Raw genomic sequence first — 22,505 nt, 5'->3', positions numbered from 1 at the left:
ATACATTTATCATCCCAACCAAAGCTAGTACTCATTTATTGACCTCAAAAGGATGAAAGGCTGAGTTGGCCTTGCCGGGATTCGAGCCTGCGTCCTGCAGATCACACATAGATTGCAGCAGCAAGCACTCAACCTGCTGAGCTATCTTACCGGCTGGACCACTTTCCCTGTGTTATTCTGCCTCCATAAGGCATCTGTTGTAGATACTGTATATCCCCTTTTAGTCCACAATTTCTCCTCTTCCCTAGGTGCAGCTCCCTGCAACTCCATAATCCGTGTCTCTGGAGTTCTTCCTTCAGTACCATGTTCCTGGCATAATCTCGAGCATTTTATGCTGTTTCCATTTCCGATAGCTTCCCAGAGTATGCTGCATTTTGCTTCTGATTAATCTGCTTCATTTCCCCTTGAGATAGGGTCCTCCTCGCGTGTGTGCCTGGAACTTCACTATTGCTAGCTGCATAGGGTACTGAATAATGTCAATCAATCTGCCCAATAGAAGTGTGTGGTGTACTGGTGTACCATCTGCCCTCCTGCACCCTCTCCTCACCCATCTTGCTAGCCCTGAGTGCACTGTTGACATCACGTAGGTGGAGTCAGAGTGCACTGTCACTTCCTTCTCTTTGCTGTTCTCCAATGCTAGTATTAAGTCCACTAACTCTGCTGCTTGTGCTGAATAACGAGATGGCAATCGCGCACCGGCCACTACCTCACTCGCTCCATCTTCTCTCAACCTCACCACTGCAGTCCCTGTATGCCTGACCCCATCTGTCTGGTCAATCTTTGAAGACCCGTCAATGTACAGCACATCTCCCCCCTCAACTGTGTCCACATGTACTTTGCGAGTGTCACTGAATTCCTGTATATTTTCTGCGCAATCATGTGCCTAGTCACCTTCTTGTAGGATGTCTGCAAGGAAAATCACTGGGTTAACCACGCTACACCTCACGATCTTCAGTGACACATTTGATAGTATCACCTCGTACCCTGAGGCTCTTTGTGTCGTCAACATGCTCTTTGGCTTCTGCAGTATCGCAAAAAGGGCATGCGCCACGTAAAGCGCAGTAGTGCACTCCATGGTAAATGCTGCTGATTTGTCCACTGCGAATGCGGCAGCAGCCAAAGCTTGTTCGCAACGATAATGTCCTCTCATTACTGGGTCAAGCTTTCCACTGTAGTAAGCTATGGGTTTGTGCCCCAAGCTTGTCTTCTGTGTCAGTGCTGCTTTCATCACAACACCATCAGTGTGTGAAAACAGAAACAAATCCCTAACACTGGGGCTGTGCATGTTTCCTCCTTCAGCATGTCAAATGCATCAGTCATCTCTGTGGTCCATGTCAGTGTCTTGTGCTCCTTCTGTGCTTCCTTCAGGGCGCCCAGTAGAGGCCTTGTGTATGTACTGTAGCTGTCTTGTGTATTGTCTCCGCCCTTTCTGGTGTGATCTGTCGGCCATTTTGGGAGACTGTCTGCCCAATGCATAGCACTTTCTTCTGATAGTACTATAGCTTGCCTTTGTCCACCTTGTTTCCCTTGTCAGCTAGTACTGTCAACATGTGTACCGAGTCCTTTCTACACTGATCTTCTCACTGAAAATCAAAATGTCATATACGTACTGTAGAACTGTACTCTCCATCTGTATATTGCACATGTCCATCTGCATCACACTGTTAAATATGGAGGGTGACTCGCAGTACCCTTGAATAAGTCTTGTATGTTTTCCCTTTCGGTTTCTGTACAGGAAGGAAGTCGGGTTTTGTGAGTCTGGCTGTAATGGTACTGAGAAGAATTAATTCTTCAAGTCTTTTACTGTGAAGCAGGCAGCTTCTGTCAGAATGCTGCATAGAATTGTCGCTGGATTTGCAACCAAGGGATATTCTGCTTCTACAATATGGTTGAGAGGCCTTAAATCCTGGATAAAACGCCACAACCCCCCCTTTTGCCTTTTTCACTGGGTACACAGCCGTGTTGCATGGGGACTCTGATGGCCCAAGAATGCCTCTCTCTATCAGTGCTGAAATAGTCTCATAAATGCCTTCATCCGCTTCTTTCGTGAGGGTATATTGTTTTACACCTGGTTTCAATTTTATCTTTACTCCCATATGCTTTTTAAAACCCCCTCATCATAGGGACTTGTCGTCCATAATGTGCTGGGCACTTTGGCCAAATCCTCCTCACAGAATGGTGGTGGTGCTTCCAGCGCCATTACCATTCTCGGTGGTGCCTCTCTGTAGTGTATCCTCAACCAGTAAGTCACACTCATCTCGAACACCATCTCTGTCTCTAATCTCTCGACCCTGAATGGCTCTTCGTCTGTCACTGTGGTCAGCCTGTACCCTTCTGCCACTGCGATCAATGCTTGCCAGAGTCGCCCATCCCATGTACTGCTATCCAATCATCTCTTGCAACCACTGCCTCTATTTCTATTGGCACTATTGTTCCCTCTTCCTCGCCCAATGGTATCTCAGGTGTCATGATGCCTGCCCCCGGAAGACCAGACCAGGCCCAGCAGCCCCGGAAGCAGGCATCATGCCACTTGGAGCATGCTCAAAAGCCCCAGTTAGGGGCTGTTTGGGTACAGTCCTGGCGCCTATGGCGCCAGGCTCATAAAGATAAAGCCAGTCCTGGCGCCATGGGCGCCAGGCTCATTATTGATAACTTACCTGAAGCAGACCATGCTGCATACTCACCTGAGGCAGACCATGCTGCATGAAGACTCAAGCCAAATGAGGCTTAGGAGGGACTATTTTACTGAAGGGACTATTTTGTTACTTGGGTGGGGCTGTGGAAGAATACTTACCTGGATCTTCTTCCAAGGCTATTTAAACCACGCACGGACAGCCACACGTGCTTCGCGTTATTCTGCTTGCTGCAGCGTAACGCTCACCGTGTTTTCAGCAGCTCCAGTCTTCAGCCACGCCCGCTTCAGTCCTGGGACTCCTGAAACAAGAAGACAAAAAGGATAAAGGTTAGAACAAGAGTTTTAACTTTAATCCTTACCTGAATCCTGAACCATTTCGCCACGGAACTGAAAGACAGAAGTCTTTGAAGCATCGCTTCGCATTGCTACGGCGCCGCGCTGAACTCACCTGCTTGGTGGTACTTCAGCATTCCATCACGCTCTCTCCATCTCGCGGCCGCCCTCCGACACCTAAGGAGACAAAGACAGCAAGGTGAGCAAGGGGACTCTCTAAGGCCATACAAGCTACCCCCAAGGACTTACCTGATTTACCACGGGAGGTACTCACCTCATTTCGGGTCGGTGCAGTCAACTCTGCTTCATCGCCGTACCCCGGTCCCTAAGGGGAGAAAGCAAGGACAATACCAGTTACCCCCCCACAAAACTTACCTGATTTACCACGGGGGTCTCACCTCATCTCGGGTCGGCACAGTCAACTCTGCTTCATCACCGTACCCCGGCCCCTAAGGGGAAAAACACAATAGTCTTACCTGAATCTTACCGAGTGCCATTTGGAAATCTTCGAGTGGATTAATCGGCAACCTGCAAGGAATCGGACAGAGTGAAGAGCAGTCATTTGAACTCTTATGAACAATTGGACTTTAGAGTCAATACTGGAACTCACCAATTCCTCTACGCCAGTGAAGTAACTGGTCATCAACGCGCCCCTGCGGTCGACGCAGGATGGAGAGCTCATCCTTCCAAACCATCAGGTGAGACTAAGGGAGTGGGGAAGGTGGGTTGACACTCAATTCCACGGGTGGTTAATTCCTCTACTCCTTTGCAGAAGAATATTCTTGCGTGCCAGACAAACTAGGCTGAGCGGGCCAGTCCAGTCAGTCATCTCGGCGCTACATGTCACGCTGGTGGAAATAAAAGCGGCCCAGTTCCGGTTGACGCCCCCGTGGGAACCAGGTGAGCGTAACAGAACGCGAAGCCTACCCACAAATACTCACCTGGGCATCATGGAGACCTCGGAAACTGATCAGTTGGCCCAATTATTAGGGGAATTAAGGGCCGAAGTGCATTCCGCCCGCCAAGAAACCAATGCCCTCAGGAGGGAACTGATAGTGTCAAAAGAACGAACTGATGAGTTAGCCAGACAACTATTACAGAGCCAGGTTGGACAAACACCTCTACCAGGACTTGGGGCAAGTCCAGCTCCTGTACCATCGAGTAACCCGGTGCAGATAAATTTACCTGGAGCCGTTCCTTTGGCTCCGCCTGAACACTTTGCCGGAGACCCAAAAGGGTTTGCAACATTCATGAATCAATGCTGCTTGCAGTTTTTATGTAGACCTGGAGCTTTCCCAAACGATCAGGCCAAGGTAGCCTTTGTACTGTCATATCTCAGCGGCAGTGCGGCGGGTTGGTCCATTCCACTAGTTAACCAGGATGACCCGATACTTCGAGATTTCCAGGGTTTTCGAACAAGCATGGAAAGACTATTCGCCCGACACTCCCGATGACAGGCTTTGGACAACAAACTTTTATCCCTACGTCAAGGTAACCAGGATCTTTTATCTTACATTGCAACTTTCAATCGATTAGTAGTGGAAACCGAATGGCCTGAAGCCAAGCGAATCACATTATTCCATCGAGGACTTCGAGGAGAACTCAAAGATGTTTTGGCCCAAATCGTGAACCCGCCTCAAGACTGTGCTGAATATATAGATCTAGTGGTCCAGCTCGATCACAGACTTCAAACCAGGAAGGCTGACCGAACCAAGTTTGAGAACAGGGTGTTGGTTAAAACCCACGTAAGCTCCAAGGGAGTAGATGTCTCAGAACCAATGCAAATCGGGGGGGTTAAAGGACCCCTAACCCAAAAGGAGAGATATAGAAGACGGCAACTGCAATTATGTTTATATTGCGGAACTGCTGGTCATTTTCTTCGGAACTGCCCTGTAAAACCACCCAAGGAAGTTATAGGAGCAGCAGACGAAAACCATGTGAAATCTGACTCGGGTAACGACCACGCCCGGCAAACGTAGAGGTCCGCTTGCCGAGCTTAAAGAAGGACACTCTGACCTTGCATTTCACCATACCCATGGTCCTTGTAGATCCAGAGCAGCCATCACGCATGCACGCGGTAAAGGCGTACGTAGACAGTGGAGCCATAGGAAATTACTTGGACTGGGAATTGGCTACCAGGATGAATCTATCTCTCACCCGCAAGACCACGGCCGATGTTGTCACCACTGTAGATGGAACGGAAATTGCCTCTGGACCCGTAACTCATTCCACTGCAGAGATGACATTGCTGAGTCAAGATGGGCATCGAGAGGCTATGATGTTTGACTTAATGAAGGCCCCACAGTTTCAGCTGATACTGGGGATACCTTGGTTGGAAAAACATAATCCCTGTATTGATTGGCAAGAGAAGAGACTAACCTTCCCAGAATGTGCTCACACCTGATACCCAAGGAAAACGCAAAACTCAGTCCTGGCCCCAGTAATTCCAGTAGCCATGCAATTACCTGTTGAATACCAAGACTTTCAGGATGTCTTCCAAAAGGAACAGGCAAACACCTTACCACCTCACAGATCGTATGATTGTCAAATAGATCTTGTACCTGGAGCACAACCACCTTGCAGCAGAATCTATGCCCTTATGGAACCCGAAAATCTTCATTTGCGCCAGTACCTAGACCAGTACCTTGCTAATGGCTTCATTCGCCCGTCCAAATCCCCTGCATCTTCAGCTTTGTTCTTCGTACCGAGAAAGGAAGGCGACCTTAGAACATGTATAGACTACCGCGCACTGAATCAGATAACCATCAAGAATCGATACCCACTGCCTTTGATCCCAGAACTACTAGACCAGGTGAAGGACGCCTGTATATACACGAAACTAGACCTTCGGGGGGCATATCATCTGGTACGTGTCAAAGAGGGTGACGAATGGAAGACTGCTTTTCGTACCAAGTACGGACTATTTGAGTACCAGGTGATGCCCTTCGGACTATGCAATGCACCAGCAGCCTTCCAGTTCTTCATGAACAATGTCCTCCGAGAGCTTATCGACGTTTGTGTGGTCGTTTACATCGATGACATCTTAGTATACTCTTTATCAGAATCTGAGCATGTAAAATACGTCCGAGCAGTCCTAGAGAAGTTACGCCAGCATAAATTATATGCTAAACTGGAAAAATGCATCTTCCACACTACGGAAGTGGAATTCCTTGGATTTATTCTGACCCCGAGAGGAATCCGGGTGGATACACAAAAAGTGGATGCCATTCTTAATTGGCCTTCGCCAAGTTCAATCAAAGGAGTTCAAAGAATGCTTGGCTTTGCCAATTTCTACCGCAGGTTTATCCCGGACTTCTCGCACATTGTACATCCCATCACAACACTATTGCGAAAAAACAAACGCTTTGTGTGGACAGAGGAAGCCGAGAAAACCTTCCAAGAGTTAAAAGCTAAATTCACATCTGCTCCCATATTAAGACACCCGCGCCCCGAGCTTCCCTACATAGTGGAAACAGATGCATCCAGTTCAGCCATGGGAGCAGTCCTTTCCCAAAAGGATCCCGAAACTAACCAGCTTCACCCAGTGGCGTTCTGGTCAAGAAAATGTTCAGCCCCCGAATTAAACTATGCCATAACCGACAAGGAGCTGCTGGCCATCAAGTCCGCCTTCAAGGCTTGGCGGCACTATCTACTGGGTGCCAGACATACCATCACGGTCATCACCGATCACCGCAACTTACAATACCTAAAGACAGCCAAAGCCCAATCTTCGCGCCAACTCCGTTGGGCATTGTTCTTCGCAGAGTTTGATTTTGTAATAACCTATCGACCAGGTTGTAAGAATGGTAAAGCAGACGCCTTGTCCCGGATTGGAATGGGAGAAGCAGAAATAACTTTAGAACCCGTACCCATAATTCCGGAACAGATAATCCTTGGCCTGACTTCCATACAGACACTGGAGAACATTCAAAACAAGATCCACCAACTCTTTGATTCCGTTGCCCTACAGGAATGGGCAAAGAAAGGTCCAGAGTACTCTGTCATCGATGATTTAATCTTATTACCAAGGCTGGCTATTTTTACCGCAAAAGGAACTACAGGAACTTGTCATTTCCCATTACCATGACACCTTAATAGAAGGGCATCCGGGAATTGCTAAAACCGAAGCTAAAATTAGGAAGCAATTTTGGTGGCCTACCTGGCGAAAGGATGTCAAGTCATTTGGCATGTCTTGTGGCATTTGCGCACAAAATAAAGGGCAAAAGAAAAAACCTGCTGGATTATTGCAACCATTAGACATACCACCTACCCCTTGGCATACCTTGTCATTAGACTTCATCACGGATTTACCCCCGTACCAAGGTTACAATACCATTCTAGTTATTGTAGATCTTTTTTCTAAAATGGCACACTTCATTCCTTTAAAAGGGATACCTTCAGCTTCAATCCTGGCCAAGGAATTCCTTGAAAATGTTGTCCGCCTGCATGGCTTTCCTTCAGTGTTAATTTCATTTCAGATCGGGGCAGTCAATTCATTTCACATTTTTGGAGGAAATGCTGCCAACTGGCACAAATTGATGTTAGGCTTTCGACCAGTCACCACCCTCAGACCGACGGTCAAACAGAGAGGACCAACCAGACTCTTGAACAGTACCTCCGTTGTATGCTACATCAGTCTGAGGGGAATTGGAAAGACATTCTGTGGATCGCAGAGTATGCGTACAATAATTCTGTACACTCAGGAACTGGACAAAGTCCTTTTTTTACCAATTATGGGCACCATCCTCAAACCTCGAATTTGGACTCTCCCCAGCATTTAGAGATGCCCGCAGTGGACCATCTCCACGCTGTTATTACACAAGCCTTTAAAGAAGCAACCATCCATTTGCAAAAGGCTAAGAAAAAATACAAAAAGGATGCAGATCAGCACAGAAGTGAAGCTCCTCAATACCAAATAGGGGACCAAGTATGGTTAGCCACTAAGCACTTACCACTCAAGGGGACTCGGACCTTTAACCCCAGGTATTTGGGACCTTTTTCTGTCAAGGCAATTATTAACCCAGTGGCCGTCAAGTTGGACCTACCTGCTCATATGCGAATCCATCCCGTTTTCCACGTGTCTCTTTTGAAGCCAGTGCAACCAGAACCAAGGCTAACCACTACACCTGAACCTATCCTCATAGACGGGGAGCCCGAGTTCGAAGTCAAGAATATTTTGGACTCAAAAAGAGTGAGATCAAAACTCTTTTACCTAATTGACTGGAAAGGTTATGGTCCACAGGAAAGGTCTTGGGAACCTAGTGACCACGTGCATGCACCTCGTTTAGTGAAGAGGTTCCATCGGGAATTTCCAAACGAACCACGGCCAAGGGGGAGAACGACTTTAGGAGGGGCCTTGAGGGGGAGTGCTGTCATGATGCCTGCCCCCGGAAGACCAGACCAGGCCCAGCAGCCCCGGAAGCAGGCATAATGCCACTTGGAGCATGCCCAAAAGCCCCAGTTAGGGGCTGTTTGGGTACAGTCCTGGCGCCTATGGCGCCAGGCTCATAAAGATAAAGTCAGTCCTGGCGCCATGGGCGCCAGGCTCATTATTAATAACTTACCAGAAGCAGACCATGCTGCATACTCACCTGAGGCAGACCATGCTGCATGAAGACTCAAGCCAAATGAGGCTTAGGAGGGACTATTTTACTGAAGGGACTATTTTGTTACTTGGGTGGGGCTGTGGAAGAATACTTACCAGGATCTTCTTCCAAGGCTATTTAAACCACGCCCGGACAGCCACACGTGCTTCGCGTTATTCTGCTTGCTGCAGCGTAACGCTCACCGTGTTTTCAGCAGCTCCAGTCTTCAGCCACGCCCGCTTCAGTCCTGGGACTCCTGAAACAAGAAGACAAAAAGGATAAAGGTTAGAACAGGAGTTTTAACTTTAATCCTTACCTGAATCCTGATCCATTTAGCTACGGAACTGAAAGACAGAAGTCTTTGAAGCATCGCTTCGCATTCCTACGGCGCCACGCTGAACTCACCTGCTTGGTGGTACTTCAGCATTCCATCACGCTCTCTCCATCTCGCGGCCACCCTCCGACACCTAAGGAGACAAAGACAGCAAGGTGAGCAAGGGGACTCTCTAAGGCCATACAAGCTACCCCCAAGGACTTACCTGATTTACCACGGGAGGTACTCACCTCATTTCGGGTCGGCGCAGTCAACTCTGCTTCATCGCCGTACCCCGGCCCCTAAGGGGAGAAAGCAAGGACAATACCAGTTACCCCCCACAAAACTTACCTGATTTACCACGGGGGTCTCACCTCATCTCGGGTCGGCACAGTCAACTCTGCTTCATCGCCGTACCCCGGCCCCTAAGGGTAAAAACACAATAGATTTACCTGAATCTTACCGAGTGCCATTTGGAAATCTTCGAGTGGATTAATCGGCCATCTGCAAGGAATCGGACAGAGTGAAGAGCAGACATTTGAACTCTTATGAACAATTGGACTTTAGAGTCAATACTGGAACTCACCAATTCCTCTACGCCAGTGAAGTAACTGGTCATCAACGCGCCCCTGCGGTCGACGCAGGATGGAGAGCTCATTTTTCCAAACCATCAGGTGAGACTAAGGAGGGGACATCAAGAGTGATCAGTGGGAAGACAACGGGAGTGGAGAAGGTGGGTTGACACTCAATTCCACGGGTGGTTAATTCCTCTTCTCCTTTGCGGAAGAATATTCTTGCGAGCCAGATAAACTAGGCTGAGCGGGCCAGTCCAGTCAGTCATCTCGGCGCTACACGTCACGCTGGTGGAAATAACAGCGGCCCAGTTCCGGTCGACGCCCCCGTGGGAACCAGGTGAGCGTAACATCAGGTCTGAATAGATATTTGTTTGGAACACGCAACATTTTCCCTGCTATCCCTGGGAGTCATGCAATGGTAATGTCAATCCCGTACTGGAACATTTCCTCGTCCACTGGCACCCCCTCTGTACCCTCCGTCCACAATAGGCTTGAATGATCTCTCTTACATAGAGCATGTGTATTCCCGGTGTGGAGCACACTATCCTCTTGTCTGTGAATGAAATTGTAATGCTAAGTCTGCTCATAATGTCTCATCTCAGTATTTTTACAGGTGTCTGTAAAGATACTGACAAAAGGCAGACATAAATCATGTTCTCCTGTAGAAAGAGCGATGTTGTCTGTGAAAGGAACCACTTCCCAAGCCCCTGAGAATCCTTGAGTATTCATGGCATCGCCTGAAAATTTAAATGCTCCCTCCCGAAATGTAGGACCTAGTCACCCCTGTATCTACAAGAAAGGAAAATATTTTGTCACCTATCGCCACCGCTATGCGAGGTTCCTCCGCAGGGTTAGGTGTGATCAACAGGATGGAACACAAAGTCCATCTGTGGGCTGTCCTAATGAGGGTATAGGGACATCCCATTCCCAGTAAAGGGGTTGTTCCCTATCATGGTTACTGTTGACATGGAATCTATGGAGGCCATGGAGTCAACGTGTGCCACTGTGTTATTGTTCTGTATCTGTGCCAATTGCAGTGTGTTCCTGTGAACCTGTGGTGCTTGTAAATACTGTGTTATTGGAGCTTCCATCTGTGGTATCTGTGGTTGCACCTGCTGTGCCTGCACCTTTGGCATCTGTTGGTGTGTGTTCTGTATCTGTCCTTGCAATTGTTGGTCAGGTGTGTAGTAGTCGTCCTGATCCCCTTGATATGGCTGCTGGCCCTGTGCTCCCCAATTATCCTGCATCCCCCTGCTCCTACACACCCTCGAAATGTGTCTTATTTGCCCGCACATCCAGAACTGTGGTGGCTCCCTCCCTTGCCCTTGGAACCTCGCTGTAAAGTCCCCTTGGCCCTGCTGCCCCTGCTGGCCATATCCCTGAAACCCTCCTGGAAAGCCCTCTTGGTTGTGATGTATCGATGGTCCAAACCTGCGTCCCATCAGTGGCCACCCTCTTCCTCGGAATCCTTGCTGTGGGTGCCCCGCCCCATGAACCCTCCTCTCATGGGGAGTGTGAACTGCTGCAGCGTCCCCGTGTACTCGGGCTAGTTATCACCGCCCCTTCCATTGCGTACTCTGATAGACGAAGCAAAACTAGGGCAGAGAAAACTATCTTCCTGTCCACTGCCTTTTTCTTAAGCTTCTCCTGTCATAGCCTACAATGGTAAACTATCATGAGCTGTATTTCTGGCAACGCTTTTGTTCCATGCCTACCAGCTTCCTCAAATGTTTCTGAATGGGCTCTGGCAGCCCCTGGCATAGTCTGTGATAGAATATAGCCACTGCCTTATCCCACGGTTCTCGAGTTTCAAGGCGCCAAAGCGCTTGAATCGCCTGAATGTTCTGTACAGGGTCTTCGTCTTCCCTCATTTTCCAAGACATTATTGCCCCGATGTCTGATGTGTCTGGGTATTGTGTCCTTAGAACTCGCCAAACGGCCGCTCTACAGTTTGCAAATGCTGAACCATCATGCGCTGTGTTTTGTGTTGTCACTCCGGGGAACCCTGCCCTCTTCCGTATATCAACAGCAGCATCCCAGAGGATTGCCACTAGTAGCCCCTTCACATCTACCGCTGCTAGCCTATCTCCTGCTGTCATCCTCTTCATTTTGTAAATCCACTTCCCAGCACCCGCGCTCAATGATGGCAGCCTGCACCTCATGTTTTCCTTGTCAGTGTGTTTCCATGGTATATACTGAGGTTGCACCCCTCCCCTTTCCAGTAAGGGCATTTGTGTAAACCCTTCCTCCCCATGTCCGCTTCTTTTCAGCCTAACTTGCCTGTTCTTGCTTTCAATGCCAGCGTATACATCTATCGGTTCTGGTATGGGTATCCGGATACTGTCATCATGTTTCCCCGTTAGCCTTCCCCTTGAGCATAGTATGGCTGTCTCTCCCTTGCTTTGTCCTGGGAGGTCTCTGAGCCTCTCTACATAGGGTGCTATACCATTGATGTTGCTCAAGTTATCCACTAACCGCGGTGCCCGCACATCCCTGCTGCACCCTACTCCCTCTGTGTGTGTCCCTTGCTTGCATGTCACCCGCTTGTCGGCCCCTGCCCCTATTGATTGAAGTTGACGTAGCTCCCCGCTCTTGTCCCCACTTTTCCGTCCTTCGTTGTTGGACCCCGAGCCCATGTTACTACAAAAGTCATCTGCAAAGCTCAGTCTCCTAGTTGTCAGGTCTCTGTTGGGTCTCATGCTAAGGTCGATATCATTCAAGTCATATCTGCTGCCTCCCTCCCAGGCCTCTAGGCCTGCACTGTCTCCTTCTGTAGAACTCCTGTCCCGTGAGGTTGTGCTTTCTGGCTGTCCTGAAGTCTGTTGTGTCGCCAGTCTGTTGTCCGTTGTGTCTTTACCGCCCATATTGCTCGCTCGTCCTCCTCCTTGCGTGCACGTTCCCATGCCAATCTGTCCACCTGCAACTTTCTCTGTTCTCTCTCAATCAGCTTGCATTTTTCCTGCTCAGCTACTTCCCTCTGCTTCTCTATCTCTTCTACTTCTCATCCTTCTGTCTCATTGCCCTTGTTCCTCTCGCTTCCTTTCTCTCTGATCTTTTTCTATCCTTTCTTATCTTTCTCTCCTCTCCCTATCCTCTCTCTCTAGCTTCTGCTCTCTTCTCCTCTCTCGGTCCTCTCTCTCCTTCCCCCTTTTGTCTGTTTCTTCCATCATCTCAGCCCAATCTGATGCTTCCTCGCTCCCCTTCAGACCTTCCATTGCCTTAGCTGCCCCTTTTCTTCTCCGTCTGTCTTCCCTTCTAGTTTTAGGAGTATCTGTCCCCCTAGCCATTCGTTTGTGGCTATGCTCCTGAGCCCCTTCTTTCAGCCCCCTTCTGCTCCTCGCTGTTCGTCCCCCTCTCAGCGATCAGCTGTCCTGCTCCTCTTGACCCCTCCATCCGAGTATATGGTGGTGGCTTATATGTCAGATTTGAATACCCCTCTGCTACTCTCAATTCCTGTTATGCCCTTACTTCTTGTAAAGGATACATCCCTTGCTCATCGTCCGTGTCATCTGATACTACACTCATGCGGGGGAGCAGAAGGTGGGGGTTGTAGACCCCGGTAACTCCTGCTGGCTCAGCATCCACTGACGCCTCGCTGCATTCCCCTCGCCCTCCTAAAACATGTGCCTCAATTCGAATATGGTAATGCGGCTTGCCAACTTCTTCCCCTTATAGGCACTCTGTATGTGTGTCAGTAGTAATTGCTGCACGTCTTTGAAGAAACTACTGCAAGGTGGCCATTGTTTAGTTAACTTCCCCTCAGTGCTTTTAGACCATTCTATGCTGTATTTAGAAATCTTCTCTCTTTAGGGTGGGAGTGTCTTACACGGGTGCTGCAAAGGCGTGTCACCCACGCACTTCCCTATATACATTGCGAGTGGATTTTGTCTTTTACCTGACCTCAAATCGAGGGTTTCAACAATCCACTGTTGAGGGAGAAAGATAAAAAGTAATGGCAATACTTTTGAATTTACTAGGAGCCTCTCTGGCTCCACAACTTATCAGGCGTGCTTTTTTGCGCCTCTTTACGAATTCACCGTCACTGTCTCCTCAGGCACACCCACAATCTTGCACATGCGCCTTTGGCGCACCACCACTGGTTCACCTTGTCTGCCAATCCCAAGTTCCCAATGCTAGCTCCTCACTGTCTCGTGCACTCCGTGTCCTATGTGCAAACCTATCAGTGACATCACCAATTTACTAAACAAGGTAGTGCTGAGAAACCAAACACTGCACGTACACTATTATAGCCCATTACTCCCAAAATACACAAAAACCCCACAGTTGTCTTTCCGCCTCCAGGCAGAGCATAGCCATATCCTCTTGTGATCGAACTCTGCCACTGAGTCCCCTCGTGTGCATAACGTCTCCCTCCAGGATCCTTAACCAGTCGACTCACCTTCTGCAATCTAGGCCAGCTCCCTTGCTAAACCTCATGGGGATACCGTCATCAATGACCCGAGCTAAAATACCCAACCCACAGGAAATGCACTATTTACATAACTTTTGTCAGCTGTGCCTTCAAGTTAATAGTCTAGGTTATTCACCAGAAGCGTTTACCTCTGAACTCAAATGTGCCCTAAACATAGAAAAGGGACATTTACCTCCACTCCTCACCCTACTAACTCCAACAATACTGGACAATACTAAGCTGAACAATACTCCACAATACTCAGTACCCTCCCTCACACACACTGCCGTTCGTCTAGGTCAATACTTACACTCCGTGGTCTCCTGGCACTGCTCAGCTGCCGTGTCCCCCAGAAAGTGCCACTCCCCCGTCCTGGTCTGCCTGGACTCCTCACTGACTTTGGGCAGGATAATTTCCAAGCTTGCTCCTGACTGCCTTTCCACGGGTACAGGTCTGTCTTCTCGAAATATATGAGGGTCCTGCAGCCTTTCAGGTTCCACGGCGGAGGAGACAACCTTGTGCCAGGCTGACACAGCGAACCATCAACTCTGCTACCAACTTGTTGGGGAGAACTCCCAGGTACGCCAGAGCGATGCTGGAAGTCCGCACACATGGAGAGCCCAACTCCCTCCCCCAGTATACACGGAGGACTCAGTCAACGGCAAGTTCAAACTGCGGTTTATTACAAATAAAACCAACAGAGATCGATACAAGAACACATGTGGATTCCAGTAATTCTCGACATCTCCTGGCTCGCAGGCCAGTTTTACTACAAAATTACGTAATTACTTGGGCCCTTTGCCAAAAACCTATCGGTGTGAAGGATTGTTCACCGGGAGTCTAATAACCTATATGGTCATCTATACGTATTATTCTACTGGCTCTCGCATGTCAGGTGGCTGGGCTGTCCCATCCCCAATTCACTATTACATTGTTGCAGAGAAATGGGCTTACCATTGGTTCTTGTCCGTTGCCATCCATCCCTGGAATACTAAACTGTGATTGGCTAGAGGTGATCATCCAAGGGCTGGGACTCAAACGAGTTCTCGGCTCGCTTTGTACCCCTTCAAGGTAATGTGAATGATTATGTGTCTGTATTGTAACTTGTGTACACCCCCTTGCCTTATTAGAATATTCTCTGGACAGTAGCAACACTTGCTGCAACCTGCGTCTGGTTGCTGGGACTGGCTTCTCTTTCCCACCGTGGGAGACTGTCCATTGTCTTGCTTGGCTGCATCACGTGTTTATTTATTTTTTAACTTTCCTTATTGGTTTTTCATAACAGTTAAACCATACCAATCATAACTGGTTCCCGGATACAATCCTTTGACCCCCTCCCCCTCCGACTCCCCGGCTCTAGGCACCAAACACTTGTTTTTACACATATTTGTCTATTCACAGTAGTTCATCTAGTATTGTTACAGTCAGTTATCCGTAGCAAGCATTGCTCCATCGTCATCCGGGTTCGTTAATGTTCCCAGCTTAGAGCCTGGTATTGTTCCACAGTGAACTCACAACTTACTACTGGTCTATCGTGTCTCCCACCTGATTTAGGTATCAGTGGGATATCTTTCTCCTTCTGGGTTGGGTCCGGTTTATTGCAAAGTTTCCCCTATTGTTTGCTTATTTTGTTTCAAGTCTGAGTAGTATTGCCGCAAAGGGGGGCCAGTAATCTATCGGTCGGCTACTGTAAGTGTCGAAGCATATCGAGTTTCTCTTTGTTCACATGTGTTCATAAACTCCAGCCATCTGATAAACCCAGGGGCTTTACTCTTCCCCCATGTCCTAGCCACCATGTATCTAGATGTTACCGTGGCCATCCCCAGCAGCCTTCGTTCAAGGTGAGAACCCTCCCCAATCAGGGCCAGGAGCCATAGCTCTGGTGTATAGTTCCGGTTGTCGATAACATCACAACCATTCCCTCCTCAATCTTCCCCCAAAATGATCTGATATGTGGACATAACCAAGATACGTGATAAAAATCAGCTGGGCCTTCATTGCACCTTCTACACGACGGTGATCTCTCAGGGTAAAATCGGTGTAACTTAGCTGGCGAATAATGCACTTGGTTTAGGAATTTGTAATGTATTAACCTCAATCGACTATTTATGGGACAGGGTCCGTTTCTGCATGCAGATAACTTTCCAGTGTTCTTCAAAGTCCACTCTCAGGCATTTCTGTACATCTGCCCCTTCACTACCCTCCCACTTCGGATCATCTTGTAAATGATTGATACCAGTTTTCTAGTGGATAGAGGATTAAGTTCATATTGAAGAACAGGGTGTGTAGTGGGTGCTCAGGGGAACTCGGGCCATTTGGATCTCAATACCGCCCTAAGCCTAAAATACATGAACAAGTATACTGCGGTCCATTCACCCTTGATACACAGGGATTCCCATTTTATAAACTGCCCCTCGTGAACTACATCTCCTAGTTTCTGGACCTCCAGTTTCTGAAAGTGGGTTTGGAAAGATTTCTCATGTGTGAGTGGGAGCCCGTGGATTTTATAAATTGGAAGGTCTGGGGAATAGCAGGTCAGTCAGTAGGCCGATATCATCCCATGCTCTACATGTCACTGCTATGGGTTGGACCTCAGTCCGTGGTGTTACACTGTTAAGGATTCTAATCGGGCGTCACACACCAGACCAGGACTCTTGCCCTTAGCCTAGGATGTAGCACTCAGTTAGAATACTTGTTCTTTATTTCCTAGAATTCAGATTGAGCTGGCACCCAATATGTCTCACACTCCCTTTTACAAATACCTTGGGTCACAATGGACCTTGAACCAGGTCGGTTGGTGGGAATACAATATTTATTTATTTTAAATTCAAAGAAAATCACACAATTTTAATATTTGGCAGCAATCACCAATAGGGTGATAATCACAATGTAACCTGATGAAATACACTTGGTTAACCTTCTAATAGAACATATCCAAAGCACAGATGAATAGGAGCAATTTTACTGTTCGGGTAGATAGAACCCGAGTTAAGATTTCCCCCTGCAATGCTCCCTCAAACCCCAATTAATCAAATTTTGGAATGCAGATAGAAAGGAGCAGCAGGGAGTCAGGGATACTAGACAGCAAACAGAATTAAAATCTGATCTTCCCTCGCGAAATGGGAGGCAAAATTGGGTTTGAAAACCTTTGCAATTGCATAAATGACACTCAGAATTGGTGAATAATTAATTTACATGTGCGGTTCAACAAATGAGGTAAATATGAGTGATACAGTATCAGCGATGTAAGAACACTAGGAACTACAAGGCAAGGTATCAACAAAGGGCCTACAGTTAAAAAAATTAACTTGAAAGTAAGAACACAGTGCAGCCAAAATCACACGTTGGAAAGTTGCATTTTCCTCTTTTTACAGTTTTAAATGTCAAAACAGTTTGGAAAAGAAACATCGGAAATAGACAGAATCGGAATGCGGTTTTTAGGCTGAGTGATAGATGCACATCACAGGGATAATAGGAAAGTGAAAGTGGGACCCTAGATGAATAACTGGATGAGATTTTAATATGAAAGGAAATTCGGTTTTGGGAAAATAAAAGCAGTTAACAGAGAAAATCGGTTTGGAAAGAAAAGTGATAAGTGCTACTACAACTATATCTTTGTAACTAAATTATCAAGAAGATAACGCTGCCCATGAAATAGGTTAAGCGGCCGTCTTAACCCCCTTCACACTGCGTATCTCTTTATGTGGAAATTTATTAATTTACTCCAAATATTACTAAGGACTTATACAATGGAATAAAGGGATGGGAAAGAATGGCGCTAACACATGAAATTAAGAAACAGGCTACGCAGAGGATTCAGACTATCTTAAACAAGTTATCTGGGATTTGGATGGGATTACTTAGAAGGTGGACCCAAGACAAGGTATCAAGATAGGGTAGGCTATGTGTTTTTATGGGATGGGGAGTTACTCACAATCAGCGCTGGAGTTTGGGATGTGGGACAGCCAACCGGGTTTCTGGACTCAAGGGATCTGGTCACGGCACCATGGTGGGACTCTCCTAGCAGAAAACAGCTGGGCCTGTCTGGTCACGGCACAGCGGCATACAGGTAGTGGTGAATAAATCCAGTCGGGTCACAGGATACGCTCCAAAAGGGGTACCGCAGCTTTTCCCCCTTTCTCCCTGAGTTAGTGGGATTTTGGTTTGGGGTTTAGTTCTGAAGGGTGGTTCTGCCTGGTTAGGGTCCGCTATGCTCTGGCCTGGCAGTGGTTCTGGAATCTGCAGGATGAATATGAAATGTCTGGATACACAGCAGCTGGACAATTCAGAAGAGTGTGTGTTTTGTCTCTGTGAGCTTCCCCCTTTTATAAGGCAGGTGACATCACATGATTTATTGTTGGGGCAGGCTTAGGCTGGCCATGCCTCTAACAACTGGATAGATCAGCCTATGTATGTTGCCTCCTTCCTAGAAGCAGATTGGACTGGAGGAGCGGACTGAGTTTTATGGGATGTGTTTTTATGAGGTACCGAGCCATCCCCCAGTCATTGTTGTCAAAAATCAGTTAGGCCATAAATCGCACATTTTTACAGTTGTGGCACTTTTACAAATCACATAGGCAAATGACATATTCCACACAGAGCATGGCAGTCCAACTCCCAGGTCTGTACGACATTGTTTCATCCTTCTAATAATCTTTCACACTTTTTGGTGGGTAATATTTCACTTACAATTCTATAACTTTATACATGTGTACATATTATCATAAGGCATGTTAGTATTGAATTTCAAAGTGGAACCATATACACTTTCCTCAGAATATACAATTATCTGCCATTTCTGTCCCCAACATGCTAGTGAAGGCTACCACGACTTAATTTAAAGCCACAAAAATTACATTTAAACTGTAAATCTCTCGCATTACTATATTATCCGGTTGCAGCAATAACAGCCTGGACGTTTATTAATTAAAATAGTCTTTTGAGCCAGATGGCCAGCATTGTCTCCCAAATAAGGGCATCATTCCCAAGGCTCCTCTGAAGCTGGCTTTGAAGCCCCCCAGTTGAGGTTGAGGGGAGAGGTTATTTGCAATTTCACACCCAAGTGTCCTGGAACTCTATTGTACCAGGCTCAAGCCCAGACTCGATGTCTGACGAGCGTGTGCGATGCTTCCTCTTGGTCCATTCATAGTTTTCAAGGGACTGGCCCCTTTGGGGCAAGGCACATCCTGTTCCCAGCAAGCAAATTTCCTTTGAGCCAAGCAGGAAAGCCTGTTCTGTGGCTTCCACAGTAAATGCACTTATTTATTTACTTATTTTTTTTTTTCTGAATCAGAAGCAAGTTTGTTGAAATAAAACATCTGATATATGTTTTCAAACAAAATCCCCCTTACATTTCTAGGCAAGCACAGGGCCTTATTCAACACTACACTTTTAAAACAGAAATTTACACATGGTGAATTTTCCTTTTTCTGTCACCTCCCAATGCAGTTTTTTCTTCCATCTAGATTCTAAACATTGTTTGCAGCCCTAGTCAGTTTCTCTTACACAGAAAACTGTTCAAGTCAAAGGTCCACTGATACTACATAGACACAGAGGATAAGGGCTTCTTTTGAAGAGTTCAGCTGGGATATTTTGTTGTAACGTGAAGCCTTTTTCCCATACGGCTGGGAGTAAAGTTGTTTATGATTTCACAGATTTTGCCTGACACAACCTGTCATTCAGTGGGAAATGCTTTCTTTTGCTGGAGCACAACCTGAATATGGCTGGGCATAGCTGGGTCTCACTGGATCAGAACTGTGTATTGTTGAACAGATGAAAAAGGGAATCAGGCTCCATCAATTTAAATGTAAAGTATTTCCTTTTTCAATGGGAAATTTTGGAGCTAGCAGCAAAGCAGCGCTGCTTTTCAATTCTCGTCTTTGATGCGCATAAGGAAACACACTGGCAGCCTTTCTCTGTGTGTTCCTTGTTCCATCTTGCCCAATAGGGGCTTGGCAAAGACAGCGCAGCCATCATTTTTGTAGCTGCAAATGCAGTTTTGATGCAAGGGAATGGCGCTCAAAGGAGCCAGCGCTGCCATTCTGCTGGTAACTGCTGAAGTGCAGATTGGTGATGGAGGGGAATTCTGCTGTGTGGGTAAATGTACCCCACAGCACCCCGGGTGCCCCACAGCATTCCCAGTAGGTTATTCAAGGTCATCACTGCACCTGCAAGTAGGGCGCGGGGTGGGTCGGACATAGGAGATCTCTATCCCGCTATGTATTGGACCTGTGCCGCCAGATAGTACAGATGTAGGTCAGGGTATTCCAGCCTGCCCCGCTCATATGGTAACGCGAGAGTGTCAAAGAATATCCTGGCTTGTCTGCCAGCCCAAGCCAGCTGTACCATTAGACTCTTGGCATGTGCCCAAAAATGTATTAGGGGGCCATATGGGTACATTGTTAAAGATATAGAGTAACTTGGGTAGTATTACCATTTTAGCTAGAGCAATAAGGGCTGCTTGAGAAATGGGGAGAAGGATCCAGGTTTATACTCTGTTCCAGTAACTCTATTGTATTCACATAGTTTTGCTTGTAGAGCTCCCCCAACGATGTTGTCACAAGAACAGGTATTGTATGCCCTGGGGCATTAGTGGAAATCTGTCTGCCCCTATATCCATTTGTTGCACGCCTGGGGTCAGGGGTAGTACCTCCAATTTGTTCCAATTGATTCTCAACCCCAAGAGTTCCCTGAATCTACATATATCTTGCGTGAGCCGAGGGAGGTTTAGCCTGCGGTGCTTAACTTATAATAATATATCGTCCCTGTACAGCGAAACGACAGTTAGATGTGACACTATATGTATGCTTCAATGTGCGTGAAATTCTCCAATGTGGCAAGCTAGCGGTTCCATTTCGAGGGCAAACAGGATCGGTGACGTACACCATGTTGGATAGATGTAGTCTGATGCTATCACGTTTATGTACACCGCTACCCTGTGTGCAGTATACAGTAAGCGGACCCAGCTTATGAATGTCAGACCGAAACCAGAGCGGCAGAGGACTTCGAAGAGGAAGGGCCACTCGATGGAGTCAAAGGCCTTCTCCCCGTCCAATGCCGCAATAGGGACTCCCGAGTCCACATTTTTCATAAGTCTAAACAGCCTCCTCAGATTACTTTGGGTCAATCGACCAGAGATGAAGCCCACCTGATCCGGTAGGACCAGCGCAGGCATATGTGCCAAAGGAGTCGGTCTGCCAATATTTTAGCAAGTATTTTATTGTCTGTATTGATTAACGATAATGGTTGTTATGATGTACATTTCCAAGAGTCTTTTTCGGGCTTACGAAGCACTGTTACCAGTGCTGTTCTTGTGGAGTCCGGGAGAGTGCCAGACGACAGAGCGTTTTCATACATGGAACAGATAGTCTAAATAAGCTTTATAAAATTTGGTGGTTCTTTCATCTAGACCCGGGGCTTTGCCATTAGGGGGGGGGAGAGTATTGCCTTGCGGATCTATTCATCCGTTATGGGGACATTCAGGGCACCCCTTTGGTCCGAGTCCAACCACTGCAGGGCTTTCTCAGCTAGGTATTGCATCATTGTATTGTGCCCTGCGGTGGAGCGGGATGTATATAACTGTTCGTAGTATTCTCTAAAAACATTGATCCCTTCAAGGTCTTTGATGAGGTGTCCATTGTGGTCTTCGACCTCCACAATGGATGTCGTTTGCGTTCTTGTTTAATATGCCCATGCTAGCGTCCTACTGCGGCGGTCGCCCTCTCCATACCTAGTTGCTGCAATCGGATCACCTAAAAACCTCTCCTCTCTAACTGCTAGCTAGTGAAGTTCCTCTCTCTATGTACTTTCAGGGCCTCATACGCTTCAGCCATATATGCAGCTCCTTGCTTATTCTCTAATGCTTTAATGGTCTCTTCTAGTGTTCGCAATGACCTACGTAGGGCTTTCAATACCCCCCTTCCTTAGATACACAGCACCCCCTTACATATACTTTAAAAGTCTCCCAGATCACTCCGGGGTCAGGTACTGAGCCAACATTGTTAGGAGGTATGTCTGTTTGTCTTGGCCAATTTCCCCACAGAACGCCCCATCTTCAAGAGCCGCGGCTCTGAACTGCCAGCGCAGTTGCCTCGGGGGTCCCTCCGGACCAGCCACGTGAGTCAGGACAGGCAAATAATCCGAGAGGGTTCGGGGGAGTATTTTAGCCTCCAATACACATCTGGCTATAAAGGGGGTGGTCCTAACAGAATCAATTCTTGATGAGCTACCGTGGACGCCGGAGAAGAAGGTATATAGTGTAGAGGAGGTCCCAAGTACAGCCCGCACTCCACCGTCCATTTTGAAGTACCAGGAACGTTGACACCAAAGTATGCTGAGCAAATAAACCAACAGAGAACCGCAGTGGGGCTCTGTCCAGTACCTATCAGAAAAGCAGCACCTATTGAAGTACCGATACTAGGGAAACCATGGACAGTAAGGTACCCATTGAGAAAGCCATATCAACCAATAAAAAAACCGAAATGAAGATTGTCTAAATACAGTCCCTGAAGAAACCAAAAAGGTCTTAATGGAAGACGAATGGTGACATCAGAAGAACTTGGACTGACTCACATATAGAAGATATAACGACCTGAGAACGATAAACAGAGATGAAACGCCATGAATAAAGGAGATTGTGAAACTAAAGTGAAAG

The sequence above is a fragment of the Ambystoma mexicanum genome, chromosome 4q (genome assembly GCF_040938575.1).
Source record: "Ambystoma mexicanum isolate Mex_15411 chromosome 4q, UKY_AmexF1_1, whole genome shotgun sequence".
Classification (NCBI taxonomy): Eukaryota; Metazoa; Chordata; class Amphibia; order Caudata; family Ambystomatidae; genus Ambystoma; species Ambystoma mexicanum.
This window is presented reverse-complemented; position numbering follows the sequence as displayed.